The sequence below is a fragment of the Diprion similis genome, chromosome 8, assembly GCF_021155765.1.
Source record: "Diprion similis isolate iyDipSimi1 chromosome 8, iyDipSimi1.1, whole genome shotgun sequence".
Lineage (NCBI taxonomy): Eukaryota > Metazoa > Arthropoda > Insecta > Hymenoptera > Diprionidae > Diprion > Diprion similis.
Genome location: NC_060112.1, coordinates 15,693,107 through 15,705,151, shown reverse-complemented (window position 1 = coordinate 15,705,151; position 12,045 = coordinate 15,693,107). Strand labels below are relative to the sequence as shown.

Genomic DNA, 12,045 nt, shown 5'->3' with positions numbered 1-12,045 from the left:
AATTCATGTAGCTGAAAAAAATTAGGTAATAGAAATCCTACGATTCAAAACCGAGCCGGCCACATAATTCGAATAATTATCCTATACCGAAGATAGAGTACTCGAAGCTTGTCTCACGGTACTTATAACACAATGGAGCCTTTCGAGTGTCTATAATCGACGTAGATATCAGCCACGTTACATTTCGTAAGCAGTATAAGCTTTAACAAGCGTGCGAGTAACTGCTACTGACTCGCAACTTTACAACCGCATTGATCGGGATATAATTCCTGCTCCACGGAGATGAATCTTCTCGGTTGCTGATACATTGATCATGGTTTGACGTTGACTCAATTTTGGTTTCATTTTCCAAGTATCATAGGCACACACATAAGAGGTGGTCGGAGCCAAAAGATGATACGCGTTGGGCAGTTAACGCTGCTCCACGTAGCTGGCAATCATGACAGGTTTCACGGGTGCGCGCGCGCACGCACGCACGCACGCACGCACGGACGCACGGACGCACGCTCGCTCTTTCGTTCAAGCACGTAGACTGTTTGACGAACAAAAAATGGGAGCAGCTTGATCAAGGCGATTCACTCAGCACCGGATCAGGATAACCAATTCAGAAATTTAATTGTCCAACCAACCGCTCATCGAAAGCTGAAAGATACGACTAGCGCCGCCTATGATATTGCGCCCAGGCGAAGGCGGCACAGGCTGTGTTTACTTTACTTGGCCACTGATTTCTGGACGAGAAGAGTCTGCCAACGTGCGGATGGCCGGTTCGGACCACGCGATGCTGTTCGGCAAACGGGCTATTATCACAAATTACTGGATAGCATTTTCAAGTCGTGATATCGTAAATCGTATGGAGTACAGCGTATCGGGCGAACATCTCAATACCACCGTGGGGGCCTTTCTCAGAGTTAGTTTGTACGCGGCTGAAATGCGTAATCATATACCTTTGTTATGATTTAACGAGATTGAGCACAATGTCCAGCCCAATTATGCGGTAAACATGCCATCCAGTCTCGTAAACTCTGCGTCGTTGTGAAATATTTTTGCCTCGCACACGCGTCAAAGATGAATGTGATTGTAGAAGCCACGTTCTGTTCCGCACCAGCCCCTGAGGCTTGGTAAAATTTTTGATCGTGCGTCCCGGGGCGAGATCGGCTCGGATATTCAAAAATATGGCCCATTCGGGAGAATCCGGAAACATTGTAATTACTAGCCGATTCAAAAACTACGTTCCCCGTCTTTCGGGTGATCCTCATAATCACGGAGTTTTTATTACTTGACGTATAAATACGCGCCAACGTAAATGGATATCGTGAAGAATTAATCAGTAACTGTATCGGACGCTCACTGATTGCGAGTATAAAGTACTCGTCGTGCGACGATCAATCATTCCTATCTCTTGTCATCATCGAAATTGTGAGCTTGAAACTTGGTGAGCCCGGCGAGAAATTGAGCAAGCACACCAGTGCGTGCATCACGGTTTAAAAAACACATCATTCGAACCGTACCCAAACAGTTACTACAATAATAATAATAATAATAGTGACAGTAATAATTATTTATGTTTGACATCCGTAAATGCGTTCTTATAATCATTCAAGAGTTAATTAATATTAAAGTAATTGAATAAAGCACAATACGAAAAGCTTTCTTGAATATTTCAAGGATTATGATACATTTGTCAGTTCTTGACATGAACTTATCAGCTTAGAGAAATCTTTAGCATCTAAAGTAGACTCTGTATAATTTTTAGCAATTGGAGTACTGAAGGTGGAGATTTGCTAGGTATCACTAAATTGAACAGCAAACTTGCAAGCCTTCAAATCGGCACTCGTGATGTGCACACATATTAGTAATCTGTGTCCCAGGAAGTACTTCACGTGAAATAAAAAGTTATTGAAAGGCTAGTCACCCGTACCTTAATACATTCAATATAGTGTTCGTCAAAGCCACGCATGCATTTTTTTTGGCGAGTCCTGAGAGTTACATTCGACAAAATTTCTTGTTTTCTTCTTTCTTTAAAATGTCTAGGCTTCAAATTTGGCGCAAGGTGCATACCTTTCCATTTTTGCTAATCCAGAAAAAACCTTTACTAGCCCAACGAATATTTGCAAACTGTTCAATTAAACGAATCAATCGATTCAACGTTTGTCAGCAAGTATATGAGGTCATATACTGGTCAGCCGTTCTTCAAACATCGGTAGCTATTTAAATAAAATGGGCTTTCTCGTTAAAGTCTCGAATTATGGAAATGTCGAGTTGGTCAAGGTAGTCGGACACGTTCTTGGGATCGCTTTTCACCTGACCATCGTAAATGTATCCATATATACGTATTTACACTTGCCCACGTGTAACAACTTGCGGTGGAAAGGTCGTACCCCGTACTGGGCTAACGACATGTTTTTCCGTGGGTATATCCGTACGGTAGTAGATTCTGTCAGTAAGTCTTTTATCCCTACCGTGGCAACCCTCTTCTAGCATCTTCATATAAATTGAAACGTCGCAAGCACGGTGATATTGAAGCGTAGCTATAGCTACAAGAATTTTTACTGTGATCTATGAAGTGTCATCTTTCAAGTTGTACCCATGTCCCATTGTGGGAAGCGGTGAAATAGTCTTTACGGTTATACTTTCGAAGGATCCCTGACAGCGACTCGCGTATCAGAACTACGAATGACTTTATTTATTCCGGCCTTTTCTCTCTTCCTAGACCACACTGCAGCACGAAAAAAACAGACATGTGTCTATTTAGCATAATATGACGCGTAAAGCTCGTTCTGAGAAGAGTGAATGTAAATTCTGGTCCCGAATTTTACGATCAGAGCCATTTGTGATGATTGATCTAATCGCCTCGGATGTCTGAACGCTGATCCTTCTATCGAGCTTTTTTTTGTTTGTTATTAATCGTGCGTAATAAATCAAATATTACTTGTACCAAATTTATTGATGTGTAAATTTCATAACATCTCCGACCAGTATTCTAAGAAACAATTATCGCATTTTTTAAACATCCAATGATTCAAAAGCACACTGTGTGAAATAATTCTTAATGAATTTTTCTATTATGACCAAATGATTATTCACGCGGATGCTTCGCAGCTGACTTTGAAAATGAAACTTTTACGACCTTAATAAAGCAACTGGTTATATCGTTCATGAAGGTGAATATTTTTCGTCACTGGCAGTTATATACACGTATTATATTTTATCTATTGCTATTGAATAAAATCATTCAAGATTGTGATCTTGATTCGATTTCGCATTCTGTATCCCGAATATCAAACAGGTGGATTGTTTTATAAATAGCCTCTCAAATTGTTGGGATTTCGTTAACTTATTCACTTTAAAAATATTTTAGTGATGAATTTTTAAATTAAATCATTTTAGTATTTTCCACCTTACATTGCAAATAAATCGATGCAATTCACACTATTCGCAAAACTCTTTTCCTGGAAAAATCCATCTTCCTGAAATCTTATACTTGAAAATGAATCTCGTATCTGACTGGTGCTTCTCAAGTGGAACAGCTGACACATCTATACTCCATCGAGTGACAAATGTATCAATAGTTTCGGATCGAATGTTTATTTTGCATAAATTGATTAAATTCAACGTGGTGGAACATCCTGGTGATCTCAGATGAGATTTGCATATTGGCTTGTATACTTCATCACGTAGTTTCTCCCGTGCTTACTTCGATGAGTGATGAAAATTTAAATCTGATAATTGCAATACTGATTTGTATGTACCTCATGATATATGATCCGTATTCGGTTTTTAATCACCTCATGCGTATTTTATTCCCCCCTCTCCGAAGAACGCATACATACCGCACGCAGGATCGTTTGAATATATACTCGGTCGCGGTAACGACCGAAAGGTCAATTGGCCAATTGGCCGCGAAACTGCGAAACAGCCAAGGTAATAATTCTCGCGCACAGGAGAGTATACGAAAGTCGCGTTAGGATAACTTAGCGTGGGTAAGTCGCACGCAAAATGCGCAGGCTTGAAAACAGCGTATAACGGGCGAATTCCAGGCGAGAGGGGTTCGCGGTCAAATACAGGATTCCAGGTGCGTACCTCCATTTCTCGCTAAGATTCTTGCCGGCTAAGCCATTGTGATATCATATGAGTGACTTTTCCGCATTCGCCTGACGCGAGACGATGAATTTTGCGAGTACCTTACTCGTATTACTCATTCCGAAAATAGCGCAACTGATACGTCGGCAATCAATCAATACTACTTATTGAAATCATTTATCACCAGGCTGGATTTTTATAAATACTCTTCTGCGGAGTTTCCGAAATCACACTCAGCCCCTTCTGTAAAAGGTAGTTTTGTTTGAGCAATTACCAAAACTTGGATGTACCTTTAGAACAGTTGATAGACTCGTACCGAGAAATCACTCAGAAACTTTGACAAGTTAAACATTTGCGGCCATCAACTAGTAAAGTTCCGACTGACGTTTCACAAGCAAATAAACCTTTAATCGGTACGTTGTATCTATTAATAATACATGCTATTTGTCCATCAGTGAATGTTTATTAAGTTGCGCCACGTGTGAGACTCGAAGAGTTATACTATAGTCGACTAAATCCAAGAAATATTTACTCACTGACAAGAAAGTATCGTTAACAAGCTTAACGCCGTGTAAATTAGTATTTCATTATGTAATAGACCCGGCTTGTTCCTGTTACTTACACACTAGATGAAAATGATTAGGCAACGGTCTGAATCGACGGTGATCTTAACAGCTACTTACTTACTAACTCACTCATATCTACCCTGTGAGTAAATCAAGTCACGATGAACTTTGCACGGCCTACAGTAGTCAGTGAACAATGAATCTCCGTAACCTTTCGATACCCGTATGCAATACGAAGAGGAAGTCATGCAGTAGCGAATCGCGACTTTCGAAAAATAATTGATCTTCTTTGAGGTATTCTTGGAATAAATTTCATCCATCACGGGACGGTAGTAGATCGAAAGAAACACCCAACGCGTTATTATTTGTACACCTTTGCCCCATAGTCGTTCTATGATCAACGTACTGGTTTAATAATACCATTATACCCATAAGTGTCGCTATAAATAGGGCAAATAGAAATCGGCTGCATCGCCGTGAAGCGATGTGTCTCTTCGCTGTGGCAGCAACAGCAACGCCGGCAACGCGAGCAGGAGCTTCCGACGCAAAGATCAGGGAGAAGGTAGCTGCAGCAACATCGCGGCATGCAGGCAGCATTCTCCGAAGTTGCTCAACCACTGCGCGAACGGGCAAGCCGCTGTATAACCGCGTGATAGCGAAAAGAACGAGCAGAACGCGGCTGCGAGACTGAGGCCTCTTGGTGTTGGGATGGGTTGTGCTGCCGGTTGCCGAGGACCGTTCTGAGGGTCGGTAGAATGGTCCAAACAAAGCGTTAGATGACCTCAACGTTCACCTTAACAGTAAAAAACCAATAGCATTGCATTCCTTCGGGCGGTAATGTCCAGGCTCCCCTTTTCATCAGCATTAATTTCATCTCAGGATCGTCACGCATAATTTAATTTCAACCATTTGTCGTTAATTCATCTTACCGGTAAACGTGGCAATCGTTCATAGTCCGTCGAGTGATGTATGGAGGCTGCTAGGAAGATTGAGAGGAAATGATTACTCCCATCGGTCAGGTGCCTCTTACTCCTCAATGCTCGGACCGAATGTTAAATTGTTTAAGTAAGGCTATTCAAACGGAAGAATCCCCAACCATCACGCCGAAATTCTACCATACGAATCAGTTTCCATGCTTTGGTATGAATCCATCACTGCTGCTAACTTTTTCCTTCTCCGAGGGGGAGAAGAGAACTTTTGATATTCCACTTTTCATACTTTTCTTAAACATTTATCGACCACCAACGACTTTCTACAAAAGATCGAAAGCTTTGTGGGGTGGTTACGTATCCAGAAATGATCTCTTTTTTTTCATTATTCTTCATCGTTTGTAAAAAGTTGCAGGTAGTCGATAAATATTGGGAGAGATATCAAAAGTCCCCTCTTAAAAGCTTGATGGGGTGGTTGCATTCCCGCACCATGCATTTTTCTTATTTTCCCCTGCTTTAGTCGGGGTACTTCGATCAAACGAAGGTTAAATAGGTTTTAATCAACTGGCGGTACGATTCTGCGGCGACACGCTGCTCCATGACCGAGCCTCTCTTCTTATATGCATACTCACTTCACGGTAATAAATCAGCGTTGAATTCTCGGGGCGTTAACTCTGCTCGTAGATTCGTCTTTGGTTACCGCATAAGTTTTCCGACACCGTAAGTCGTTGCTGCACATATTCCAACAACGGTTGAAATAAAAATGGAAAATAGAAGAAATCTAAAAACAACATCAAGCCGCTGGCTCTCGTCTACCCACGCCAAGAAACAATAAGCTTTTACGATTCAACGATATTAATGGGGCGATAAAAGAATATCCCCTACACTATGAGCTTCGAAGAAGATCGACGCAGTTCAAGTGCTCGCGGTGTTAACAACGTGAAACGCTTTTCCTTCGAACAACGTGCCGCCGCATGGGAAACATCCGAGGGACTTCGCCGTGGCCATGTTCACGCCTGCACTAAACTCAACTCTGGGCGTAAAACACGGCTTAATTTAATAAACGCCGTAAAAATTCCAAGCCGTTGGGTGAGAAGGAAAGGGCTGACTAGCTCGCGTGACCGTTGTTTCAAATCTACTCGCGTCTAAATACTCTCAATTACGACGCAACGGGCTAAGCGAAGTTAATTAATCGTAATTGAAGATTTTTCAAACGCATGCTCGCGTGCAGCCAAGTGGTTCGTATGCTCTGAGGCTGGTTTACAGTGTAAATAAATTAATAAGCATTGCTGCACAAACTGATCCTCGAGTGAGAGGGCTGTGTTCTACTTTGTCAGAAATTTCTAATTTCCCGTCAACGAAGACCACTCTTCTAGTCATTCATAGCGATCCAATAACTTGACAAAATTTTAACTCACTAAAATCTTACATGACAGACAATCACCATTTTTCTTTACGCAATGTAAATTTAAGACTATTACGAAGATTTAACCGTTGATTTACTGAAAAAAAATTTTGATATTATTTTTACCTTCCTTGTGATTTGCGGTTACGAATATGAAACCGTCACTCCAACTCATGATGAAGGAGGTTGGCCGACTGGCTGGAACTCGCTAAAACCTCTCCCGAATGGCTGATATCTTGATATATGGAATAGTAAATTTGGTTTCTTTGCAGACGCTGCAGTTCCTAAGAGCCAGCCATTTGCAATGATACAACAAGTGTTAACTCGCTAGTCAAATTAATTAGCATGCTGCACTTATGAGGCAGTATCGACTGATGCAGGCCACCGATACCGCGCCTCGAGTGCCGCCCGCCGAGGTAGTAATTAGTTCGCGCTGCGCTTCGCTCCGTTCTCGCTCTCTTCCCTCTGGCTCTTCTTCGCCTATCTTATACGAGTAAGAATCCACCTGTGAAGCAAAGGACACAAATGGTACGGAATTCTCGTACGCTACTTGCTACATTGCCAAAACATCTGCTTCGCTTTAGTACGAATCACAAATTTTCCAGTTTCTCTTTTCAGCGATACTCTTGATTCCTTATTTTTACACGGAATAGGCAGACGAGTAGCAGTAGAGAACTGATTTTGATCGATTTACCAACGCTTGAGTAGGGAGTAAACAATTTTTAATATACACCTTTAACATGTATTAAACTAAAACGTTTTAACTAAATGTCCAGTGACTAATTCTATAATAATATTCAACATAATGTCGTGCAATTCGCATGCAACATGGATCCACATTATCCACAACAGTAATCCACGTATTCCGACTTGTTTTCTACTTGTAAAAATAATCTTGCAATTGGTCAACGAACCGACTAGACAGCTAGCCAAACTCGTGTTTTTTTGGATCAGATGGAACTTTTTATGTTTCTTAATATTTTTATTTTATGTAAAATTCACATTTTATCCGTGAGATCTTCTTGATTTCCTGTCAATTTTTATAAATTTCGATTCAAGCAGGTGCGCCTGCACACACGGCGGTCACGTAATGAGCTTTTAATGAGATCGTGTTCTGTGGCTATTCGACATGCATGGATTCCGACAGGTTTCACTTATTATTCAAGTTATCACTGTTATACCCACACATACGTCTGTTAGTTTTGCTGTTCTTATTTCAAGACAAGTGAGAAGTCTGAATACAAATTACATCAAATTAGGCTCACACCGAAATGATGTGGTGGAATTGATTTAAAATAAAATTGTCCATCTTGGATAAAGTCTTCCCTGTCCGATATAAACTTCTTCTTTCGAAACACTCTACGTTTAAATGCTAACTATTAGGTCATTAACGAATGCACACTTTCCGCTTACTATAAATCACCCCGCCCGTAAATGTCTTGAAGATGGCGCATTCTGCACCGCTCTGCCGGCTCTTGGGATGCGAACGACCGATGTTTTCTTTAGCCAGTGTCCAGTCTACGCGGGTAGGTGTGAATGCAAGAAAAAATAATCACATAAAAAATGCAGAACCTGTTGCATTGTACTCTTGGTTCCATGCAAATGCGGTATACGCGAGTATCGGACGACTTTACTACATTCCCAAGAGAAGCTTTTCATTCCAGCAAATATTTTTGCATTCGCAGTTTCATGACCCAAAGTATAACGTAACAGATATAGTGTGGTTCACTTAGTAGATTGAAATTTTGTAATATTATACACTTGTAACGGAAGTGTCAGAAGCAAAAAATGTCGTGGATTTCGTTCAAACAGTTTTACCGTCTAAAAATAATTCGTGGACTTTCTTCTTCTTTGCTTAATTTGACATGTTTATATTTTCGGATTAGTATAATTTGAAGAAATTGCAAATAATAGTATTTAAATTTATGTTTCTTCACAGAAAAGTTGCCGTCGGGGTGGAATATTTTGATCGATTATTCATGAATTATCCTTGTAAAGGAACCGTATATTGTTGAGTTACAGGTGATGCTAATTGACAAGTGTTCCGGTCTTCACAGTACACATCACCTGTGTAAACTAAAAGAAGGAACATGCGAGTGGATTGTTAATTAGCGTTTCTGACTAAAAGTTTGACTCTGAGTATTCCTCTCGCCATGCGCCATTATTTACTTCTGACAAATTTCGATTTAATATTTCATGGCCTTTATAAGTATCCACTCCGATTCTCGACAGCGATTGAAGCTAGACTAATTTTCATTTTCACCAGTAGAATGCGGACGCAAGGAAATTGCCGCATTATCCAGGCAGGTACGCGTACTTGCAACCAGTAACTGCCATGCTGCGAAAGTTACGGTCTTGGGGTGGGGTAACGAGAAGAGGCAATTGACATAAGTAGAATTCATCATTCAATTCTTTCCAATTTTCCTCGCTAATGAACTGTGAAAATCCACGCTGGTATTGTCTCTGACGTAACCTTCAACGATCCTTTGGCAATATTATTATGCCCGCGGTACTCTTATGTGTTAATATTCATCGGAAATTTCACATTTACCTTCGCAGTTACTATTCCAACTGTTCATATTACCATTTAATATATTTGACTCTGATATTTCACTTAGAGATTAACGAAGTTAGCGAAAAGTCTTCGATTTAATGTCGCGTAACTATAATCATAATATTATATTTAATTGCAATTGATAATTTTCAAAATCCGTTGGGAATTGTTCAGGGGTAAATGACGATACCTAATACCGAAAATTGGCATGTATATACCGGTTTCTGAACCTAGCAAATTCCTGAGTGGGTGTATCGATGCTGCTATCTACCGTAGGGTTAGGTCAGATGAATAACAATCACGTAAAAGCTGTTCAACTCCGGTTTACGCTCTAATAAACGAAGTGACTGACAATGAGATAATAAATTACAATCATAGAGGCAGCGTTGGCTGATAAGAACTTGCACTCTATAAATTTAAAACGGTAGCGGTATTTTTCTAAACCAGAAAACATCAAGCTGCAGTTGATCAGACTACTGAATTTCTCCTTTAACCTATATCGAAAAACGACTTTTCAATACTTTCAAAAATGAAATCACGACGCTCACGCTTCAATGAAATTGATGTACTCTAGACGTGAATCGTGTAAAGTTCCGTTGATATTGTGTTAATTCAATTGGAACCGATTCGCCGCCGCGCCGCAGCATCTCTACCAACCGAATCAAGATCAGTTTGAGTGGCTGGTTGCGAAGGTACCCGAACTAACCGGAGAAGAAATGAAATCGCGTCGTGATGCCTCGCTGCACATCGAACACACGTACAGATGTGCTTGTGCATAGATGGATGTACCCGTCGGACCTTGCGCCTATAGATCTTACTTTATACACACGAAAGGTACAGGGAACAGCAGCTGTATATACACAGAGAAACGCTGCGGGCATCGGCGACATGCCACTTATTCGTTGCTTTTTCTATGGACTTTTTTACAAAGAAGTCAACGTTAAGTGCGGCCAACGGTGGTAAGGCGCAACGACTATCGCACCCAGGGGGTCCTGAGTGGATGATGAGGGGGCTCACTACACTTTTGACTTTCGCCTTGTGACTTGGGTTCGAGATGCTCGCGGCCGCGGAGCAAACGGATTGATTATAAGTGTGCTTCCTTCGTTCCTAACTGGGAGTAGAGTTTTTACCCGAAGAGATGCTTTAAGTGGTACATGGTATGCACTAAGAATGTTGAAATTAGCGACTGATGCCGAGAGTATCGGCTGGGTTTGCAATAGTTCGAAAGGGTACCTAATTATACCCATCTTTGTTATACTCGTTACTTTCCCACGTAAGAAAAAATGATAGGTTACAACGTTCCTCGGAACTTTCATACGTTTCATACTATACAATTAATTGCTCGTAGCTTTAATGCCGCTGTGCATGTTTCGATGGTTCGCGTAATGACGTTGCTAAAAAAATAGTGATTATTACTTTTATTATTCGTATATAGTGGGTAGGTATAGTAACAGCAATATCGTTGCGGACCACGACTGAACTTGTTAGCGGTTGACAAGTATTTACCCCATAATAGTTTGTGGAAATGACATTTGCAAGTGGATTACTCGTCCTCTATCCACTGGCCAAACTCATAAAATAGAAGTTGAGCCTAGAGTTATAGTACAAACAGATTTGAAACTGTGCACGCTGTCTCGGAAGCAGTCACGACGAAATCTCATTACCTCTGCGTCGTTACGAAATCACTTTGTGGGCGGAAGTTGTACAAAAAGAAAAAAGAAAAAGAAAAGTTCGACTCTAATCGAAAAAAATTATTTCCCAGAGAATTTACGCACACATTTGTACATTCAGCTGCGAACGAAACCAGCGGTAACTATATTTGACATATATGTCTGCTCATTTTAGTCCTTTCCTTTAGTAATATTATTTCTAACACGAGAGTATTTGATTATAAACATATACTTTGAAGAAAGAATAATTTCCTAGGGTATTCTGCAATGAGAAGATTGATTAAACGTAATTACAAAGTTACTAGGTTTTTGGGTCAAGAAAATCAACGGCACATGTTCAAGAGCATAGAAACAAAGAATTTTATTCATCAGTCGTATTTTTTCCCCTCATTCTTCGAGTCAAGACAATCTTTCCCGAGCGAACAAAGAATCTTGAAAATAGCACAACGTGAACAGTAGAGGAAATAATTTGAAATTTTTCACAATCAGTCATTCGTATATCAACTACAGAGTTTCGATAATGCACGTATTTGCTAAACACCTGGGCTTGCGATTCTCAGGCTCGTGAAAGAGTCGTTTATTTATAGGTATTCTTACTGCGGTAAAAATAATAATAATAATAATAACGTTACTTTACAAAACTAGTAGTGTAGAATATGTAACAATAATCGACTTCAATTATTCAGAATGATAATAAATAAGAAATAAAAATTTACAATAAAACTTTTCTTTTTACCTCAACTTCGTACGACTCATTCGTCATTCCGTGCATTCATATGCTACGGAAGCATCATTTCCATTGTTATGATTAATCTACGGCGTGAAAATCTCACCGGAATAC

At 40.3% G+C, this 12,045-nt stretch overlaps 1 protein-coding gene across 2 annotated transcripts in view; it reads left to right on the top strand.

Moving 5' to 3' along the window:
• The window catches only part of LOC124409338 (lysine-specific histone demethylase 1A), a 215,924-nt gene that overhangs the window by 125,816 nt on the left and 78,063 nt on the right, over positions 1-12,045 (top strand). The window lies entirely within an intron of this gene.